At 44.3% G+C, this 8,582-nt stretch overlaps 1 long non-coding RNA gene across 1 annotated transcript; it reads right to left on the bottom strand.

The window, feature by feature from the left end:
* Window positions 1-530: 530 nt before the first annotated feature.
* LOC134485615 (uncharacterized) lies at window positions 531-6,274 on the bottom strand. The gene is made up of 2 exons (XR_010063810.1): window positions 6,122-6,274; window positions 531-684 (listed from the first exon to the last, which is right to left on the bottom strand). It is a non-coding gene; the product is annotated as an uncharacterized LOC134485615 (long non-coding RNA).
* Window positions 6,275-8,582: the final 2,308 nt, after the last annotated feature.

Genomic DNA, 8,582 nt, shown 5'->3' with positions numbered 1-8,582 from the left:
TCTCAGTCACCCACAAAAGCCAAGCACCTGGAGATCTTCTAACACAACAAGCACTGTGTCTAGAAAGCAGAAGAGACTATGAAACAGAGCACATGGCCCTGGAGGCCAAAGAAAGGACCATTGTCCAAAATGGAAAACAGAAAACTTTTTCCAAGCCTCAGATATTCACAGACTGACTCATGAGCACCCAAGTGAAAGCAAGAACAGGACTGAGGCTGAATGTCCTCCCGTGTGCCCGTATATGTTTCCTCTGCTCCACTGATTCAGAACTATGGGCATGTCTTCCAAATCCTCCAGGCGTGTTCCCGGAATGCCTCATTGTGTGCCAAAGTGGTCATCATTCCCTGCAAAGTAGCAGTGTCTGGGAACAAGCTATCATTCTAGAATAATAAAGGCTATTCACATCACTGACATTTAAAATGCCCGAGAACATTTATGACCAAACTCATATATATTTCTAACCAAGAGTTTGTGGCATTAATTATCAGTGCTGCTCCAGGGAAGGATGTGTTCATTGCACGATGAAGGGATTTTTTCTATTGAGTCAAAGATGTTTTTATTTGGTAGGAAGTTACTGCATCCTTTCATTTGGTCTGGCCTTAGATGACATCTTTTTGCAGCCGTCAGCTTCCTTTTTCATGGCTTGAACCTCAATGACATTAGATAGCCGAAAGCTGCTTAATCCTGGAAAATATTACAATTCCAATGTTACTTGATAAGATTTGAGAGAATTAGATTTCACTGGGAAGAAAATCTCAATTATCATAATGCAATGCGCGCGCGCACACACACACACACACACACACACACACACACACACACACACATAGTATTAATCTTGGCTCCCTCAAAGAAGCACTATTGTTGAAATGCCTACAAAGACTAGACCATAGTAAGTGTAAGAATGGTAATATGATTTTTCCCAACACTACAGTACAATGAAAATCTTTTGTGGCTCCTCATTTCCATAAGAGTTTTTCAATTGTTTCTTTGAACAGCTTTAATGTGTACATAATGACTAGACAGTGTCCTAGTTTGATTTTTCTGGCTGTGAAAAAGACACAATGACTAAAAGTAACTAGGAGAGGAAACAATGTATTTGTCTTATACTAGCAGGTCACAGTGTATCACTGAGGGAAATCAGCTCAGGATCTCCAGGCAGGAACATAAAGTCAAGCCTGACGCTCTCCACCCATCACTACTTCTAACCAATGATGCACAGCCAAAGCCTTGGAGGATGCTACTGGAAGCTCAGACTCACGTTTTCTTACACAGCCCAAGACCACCTGCATAAGGATGATAGCACCCACGGTGGGATGAGTCTTCCCTCAGCAATTGATGATTGAGTCAATCACCCACAGATATGCCTACAGGCCAATCTGATCCAGGAAATTCCTCAAATGAAGCCTCTCTCAGAAGACTCCATGTTGTGTTGAGTTGACAGTTAAAGCTAACTAGAACAAAGAGTAAGTGGACAGCTGGAGCCTTGTCCAGATTAAAGGTGCAGTGACCCATAGTTCTAGAATAGGGAAGAGGAAAGAAACTACCATGCTATAACCCTCTCTAAACTCTTCAGCTCATAACATAGGATCAATTCCTGTGGTCCTTAAGTGACAGAGTCTGAAGGTTTAAATAGAGAAGAGTTTTCAAAGGACTAGTTCTCCTGATTAGAAGAGGTCCTGTAGACAACAAAAACAAAGAATTCAGACCCGGCTGGCTATGATGGTTTTGTCATGTCATGTAAGCTTGGGGTCCTTGTCTCTACTTGCTCCTTACGTGCCTAGACCAAGTCTCCTATTTGGTTGATTAGTCAGAGAAACCCTGTCCATTTGTGCATCTCTGAACTTCACAGTATGTCCAGATGGGGACCACGTAAGGAAAGGTGCCATGCAATGCCTGCCATGATGCTTTCTGTGTCTGGTTCAGGACTCAGATCCATTTTCTGCTGAGATCCATTTGCATTTGTTGTCTTCTCCCTTCAGGCCACCTACAGGTTGTGGGCCATTCACCTGAGATTCTTGGTACCAAAGTGTTTCAGACTGGGGTTTTTCAGGGTACAGCATCTGCTTATGAGATAGTTGGGGACAGCAGTGATGTAAAGGTGACATTTATGTGTCATATAAAATTTATACATCTGTTGTGTGAGCCTTATACAGATAGCATTGAGGGAATTTTTCTCATTATTCCTAAATAATTGTGAATGAAGGCCGGATGGCCCATAGACCCAAGATATAGCCAATCAGGAATAATCCAGCAGCTGATGGAAACAGATGCAGAGAACCACATGCAAACATGAGCATTAGGTAGAGATCAGGGAATCCTGCAGGAAAAGCAGAGGAGACGAGGACACCACAGAAACAGCTAACCCAGGCTCGTAAGGGCTCACAGAGACTGAACTGACAATCAGGGAGCCTCTACAGGTCTGATCTAGGCCCTCTGCACACGTGCTATGGTTGTGTAGCTTGGTCTTCTTGTGGGACCACTAACAGGGGCTGTCTCTGATTCTTTTGCCTGTTTGGGGGACCCTCTTTCCCCTACTGTGTTGCCTCATGCAGTATTAATATGAGGGAGATACCCTGTCTTGTTGTAACTCGATATGCCAAGTTTGGTTGACATCCAGACCTTTTCTGAAGAGAAATGGAGGAGTGGTTGGTGGAGATGGGGTGATGGACTGTTCCAGATGTAATATAAGAGAAAAGAAAATTAAAAACTAATTATTTTGGTCATGAGACAAAGTATTTTGGTACTTGTGGCATCGTGTAAACACTGGAAGAGTTTCAGATTTTAAGATACCTCAGAATTCAGACTTTTATTTTTAATTTGAAGATGCCCAATCTGTAATGAGATAAATGTTTTATTTGTAAAGTATAATTAGAATGTATAAGTAAAGTAAAAGTGTGACCCATTTACTGCTTAAAAAACTGGTACGAAGTTCCCACTACATTTATTTGAAAGTGCTCATGTATGTAACACCATGCTATGCTTGGCATTCAGAGGACAGCGTGCCGCGGATGCAGTCCCGGATTCATGATTCTGCTTTAACAGGGAAGTGGCTGAGATACAGGCCCAGTCTCTGGGAACAGAAGTCAAGGTGACTTCAAAAGTAATGAGCAGCTAAGAAGGTCTGGCATTAGCTGGTGGGTCAGAGGGCACAGGGTGTGAATGACAGGAACTCTGACAGGAGGTGGGCAATGATGAAGCTGAGAGGAGCCATTCTGAAGCACACACACTTGGGTTAAACTCATGATCTGGGGGCAAATTCCTGCCAGGCCCTCATTCCCTATAGAATTCACTCAGAAGGCGCTGATGGGTACAACATGAGCCTACGCTAAGCAGAAGTTCCCCTTGGGATAGGCCTTCTCATTTCTGGATAGATCTTTTCTTTACTATGCTTGTTTCCCTGTTCTATCTAAATGTGCCTGCCCTGTACTCCAACACCGCAATGGCTTCTCCTGAGATGACAGGGAATTTGCTAATTAATATGAGAGGGGTGTATTAGTAAAATTCAACTCCTCACTCCCTAAAACGCTAATAAGAAAAACCTCAGGAAGCTTTACTGGAATGTTCTAGAACTGAGCACTCAAAGTAAGCACCATTTGTGATTTTTTTTTAAAAATTAACTTTAAGTTTTTACTTCCTAAAATATGAACTATGGATCTGAATAATGATAGTATAATTTATTGTTTGTATTTACAGAGAACGTTAATTCAATTGTAGTATAATCTGAAACTCTATCAATATTTACTTTGATAATCAAATACCTGCCTGAAGAAATCTTACTTGTAAAGCTATAATAATTGTATGATACAGACGATATAAAACAATCAAGTGAGAAAAAATAGTGATAGGTTAAACACTATGCTCTAACACCAGGAGAAAAGGCCACAACGGCTCTCACAGAGTAGCTATGACTATTTCTAATGCAAGAAAACCAACCAGCACGACGTCTTCAATAGATCGCATTAGATATAGATGCCAATCTCTCCGAATTCAACAGTTTCGCTTTCTATCCATTGGTAGATGAGCAGAGCAGGCACTTACTTTCATATTAAAAGCAACTGCACATCAGAAGTGAGGGTAGCAACTGAGGATCTCAGTGTCCCTAGACTGTCAACATGCTTGTTTTCTAATTAACAACTCCCAGACTGTCGGAAACCATATTCGTTCTTCTTCTTGAGGCAAACAGATATGACTGGGAGGCTTCTGTGATAACAGCTGAGATATGAGCAGAGATTCCTCCTGAGGACTTGTGACCCTGTGAACTTGAAAGTCAGCACCCCCTTGCCCTTGGAGGTTACAAATGAGAAGACCCTTGCCACAAACATGTCTTCCCTCTCTGTCTGTGCAATGCCTTTGCTCTCCACATCCAATATATTTCAGGAATCGAAAGCCTTGATGTGTGAGGCATAGCCTCTGCTACTGTCTAGCTGAAGAGGCTCTGGCCTTTCCGTTTGTTGTCTGTCCTGCTAGATGTTAAAGTCCCACAGCCACAGACACAAACCACAGATATTGAAATGGGGAAAGAAAAGAGAGCACAGAGACCTGGTGTGCAGCAAGCCCTGCATATACGCTCAGCCCCTGACCCAGAAGCTCTACTTGTGAAGATGAGGATTAGGACAAGAACCAATGTATAATTAATTCAGTGAAACTTCACCGTAATTTATTGGAGACTAAAATTGCCCTCAAGCACCAGAAAACTAAAGATGAGCAAATATTGTAGTATATAAGATGAACCACTTTGCTTTGTCACCAAAAGCAGCATCACAGGTGTATTTGTTTACCTTGAAAATGTGCATCCCACAGTGACAGGTGTGGTGTCTGAAACCGGTGCTTGGGAGGCTGAGGCAGGAGGAATCCTATGAGTTTGAGGACAGCTTAAACTACATAGTGAGTTTCAGACCAGCCTGAGAGGCAGAATGAGACACTGTCCTAAACAACAATAACAGAAAAGAGAGAGGAGAGAAGAAGAGAGGAAAGGAGGAAGGGTGGGAAGGAAGAAGGGTGGGAGGGAGGGAGCAGACATGTAAATTTACACTTAGATGAAAACACAGAGGCTGCAGACCTGGAGATCCCTTAACAAGAGCACTGAGTAAGAGCACTGGATGCTCTTAGAGAGGACCTGGGTTCAGTTGCTAGCACCCCCAGACAAACACATGGTAAACACACAGACATGTAAGTAAGCAGTCATACACATAAAAGTTTTTAATGTGACCCAGCATTGAGTTACATACATAAAATATATTTCCATTCTCTCTAATGGTTCCTACTGTAATTCAATTTGGCTTTTTTCTTATGTAAAATTTCTATCTTCTTCAGTTAGCCTCATCTTATTCACATTATTAAAATCTTTTAAATTTTAAATTTTGAGCTGATAAAAGACAAAGTGAAAGGGAGTTTTCTTCTTGTTCTTTCTATCGTCGTTTAAAATACAGAGAATTAAGACAATTGCTATTCAAATGAAAGCAGTAACAACACGGAGTCCATGTAAACAAAGCTGATGTACCGGAAGTAGAGTATGTGTACCACACCACAGAGAGCACCACAGGGCCCTGGAGACTAAGAATGGTTTGTTTGACTTTCTGGCCACACTCCTGGGAGATCTTGTGCAATCACAGCAACCATTCCCATAGCCAGAGTTCAGATCAGAAGAGAAGCTAAGTTCACCCTTATGTCCTCCCAGCACATCCTTACTCTGGGATTCACCCTCAACCAAGGAAGAACCCACACCAGGATGTCTGCCGCTCTTCTTCCAAAGGCCCAGCCTGCACCGGCTATTGGAGGGGACCTCGTGCCTCCTACTGCCGCCTCGAGAATGTGTTTACAATCTGATCATCAACAGACACAGAGTCTCCAAAACAAGGACAATGACACAAGCACCACTTGTCTCTGTACATTCATATAAATAACATGTGTGTCTGACAAGAAGAAAACATCAAGCTGATTCCACTGGCATGCAGAACTATTCCTGTTGCCAGTCCCCTTGTCTCCTGCAATAGCCACTGATGATCTAATTATGTCTTCCCCCTGTGTGTTGGGGTGTCCTAAAAGGCTTCCCAACAAGTAAGCAACTGACAAGAAAGCCATGTCCTTCCCATTTTTGTCAGATTTCTCCCAGTCTTACCAACGGCCCCTGTAGCAAGAAGGAGGGCTTTTCTCACACGTGTTCCATGCTCGTGTTCCTGCCCTAGACAGTCAGATGAACAAGGCATGCCGGTCCCTTATGGGGCTGACAGATGGCAGAGAGGGTCACTACACTCATGTGTTCTCACACACTGTGGACATCCTGTTTATCTGGCTAGCCTGCTCAGGACTGGCCTTGGTATATCAGCACATTACTGACAGCTGGGAAGATCTCCAGAGGAGCATGCCTTTCCTGTGACAAACATCCCAAACAGCACCAGGAACATGTGTCTGTCCACAGCGGCCACAGAGAACAGAGGACGCCGGGTTTATGGGCTCTGAGGACAACCACTCACAGGTCCTGTCACGCTCTGAGCTGTGCCATCTAGCACAATCTTGCACCTGTATGTCTGGGCACTCTGGGAAGGTCAGGGCGGCAGGCTCCCACCTCCACGGCCTCAGATGTTACAGCCCTTCCCTCTAGCCCCTGTGTCAGAGCAAAGGAATGTCTCTCAGCCTGATCGAGGCCCTGTGGGATCTGTTGAAAATGCAGGACAGCTGTAGGCCTTGGCGAGGCCGTCTGTGAATGTATGAGACTTGGACACAATTCAACTCCAGAAATAACTGCAGGACTCAAGCCTGACTGTTGTTTCTCTCTCTCTCTCTCTCTCTCTCTCTCTCTCTCTCTCTCTCTCTCTCTCACACACACACACACACACACACACACATACACGAGGGTGGGAAGAGAAAGAGGGAGAGAAGGAGAAGGGAGGAGAGAGAGAGAGAGAGAGAGAGAGAGAGAGAGAGAGAGAGAGAGAGAGAGAGACTCATTCTTTATACTTTGGAGTTAGATCACAGTCTCATCTCCAACAGTTTCCAGTGTTCTTCATGGCAAAGAATTATGGGTAATGCTTTCTCCTTCCATGTAAAAAGAAGCAGCAGGGGTGGGCAGCAAACCACTTTTCATAATGCTGAAGAACAGGAAATTGAGGAAGAACCTTTTCCAGGATCCAGCTGGAAGCTGGGAAGCAGCCTAAAGTGCACTCTTATTTGGAAGTCCTAGTCAGGAGCATAGCAGCGTGCTCGGAGGGCTTGGAGAAGCTCTCATCTTCTCCAGTCAGCTTCCTCTTAAAGGCTCCTTCTATGACATGGGGGAGGGGGTGAGCCCTCTACTCTGAGGTCCTTCACCATTTCCCCTTACAGCAAGAATAATCAGGAAAAGAGCAACAGTTGGGACATCAGTCCAAGACTGCTTCTACAAAGCCAGGTGACTGACACACAACTACAGTGCTGACTCCAGTCCCAGAGACTGTACTTTTGACATTTTGACTTCAGTGGTACCTGGACATTCCAATATGCCATACTTGTGAGTGAGGAGATGGCCTAGGATACTTGTCACTGCTGCCTATGTGAAATTGCTGCTTTGGGGCACAATCAGGCTTTGATAGCTAACTCCAAGTACACACTTGGCTTTGTGTCAATATTGACAAGAGACTCTGTGTGTGTGTGAGAGAGAGAGAGAGAGAGAGAGAGAGAGAGAGAGAGAGAGAGAGAGACAGGAGAGAGAGACAGGAGGGAGAGAGAGAGAGAGAGAGAGAGAGAGAGAGAGAGAGAGAGAAGTTAAACCAGGCCCTAATACATCTTAGACAAATTCTCTACTACCCACCTACATACACACATGCCCCACAACACTGGCTAAGTATTCTGCACTTTAGCCATGATAACTTCCCTAGGTGGGACCTTAAAGCTAAAGAATTGGTGGTACAATTAATATCTTGTTACTGATATATTGAAATGAAACACACACATACACACACACACACATACACACACACACACACACACACACACACACACACAATAAGACAGGAGAAACTATTCACAAAGAGAAAGAACTAGGAAGTTGTACGGATGACATGGGGGTCTCTCATCAGCTAACTGGAGATGTCTGGGAGTGTAGACGCACAGAAAGAATTGCTGTGTCTGTGCACATCCCAATAACTGGAAGCAGCATCCCTGGTGAGGCAGGCTCCCTGGGGGAGCCATGGGTGCTCAGCTCATGAGCATGTCCTCTACATGATGACCGTGGCTACCATCTGACCAGTAGTATACTGCGCTCGTAGACAGGTATGAGTGGCAGAACACTTTAACTCTCTGCATCCCACCGAGTCAAACATGCTAGGCTTCATGCTTCTGTCCCACTGCAGGGCATTGGTCATCCACCCATGTCCCACCAGTAGGAAGAAACTGCTTCTTATCCAATACAAATCCTTCCCCCTTCCCCAGAACCACACACACCAGACACTTACTTTCCTATCTCCATGCAGCCCTAGTGACCTGGCTTCCTGTGATTCGGGGAGGTCACAAAGGAAGAAATGCAGCTTGCTTACATGTCATCCTGAAAAGTCAAGGACCCCGTACTCTCAATGACCAGAACTGCAACTCTAACCCTAAATCTGCAT

This window comes from Rattus norvegicus, chromosome 2 (genome assembly GCF_036323735.1).
Source record: "Rattus norvegicus strain BN/NHsdMcwi chromosome 2, GRCr8, whole genome shotgun sequence".
Lineage (NCBI taxonomy): Eukaryota > Metazoa > Chordata > Mammalia > Rodentia > Muridae > Rattus > Rattus norvegicus.
This window is presented reverse-complemented; position numbering and strand designations above follow the sequence as displayed.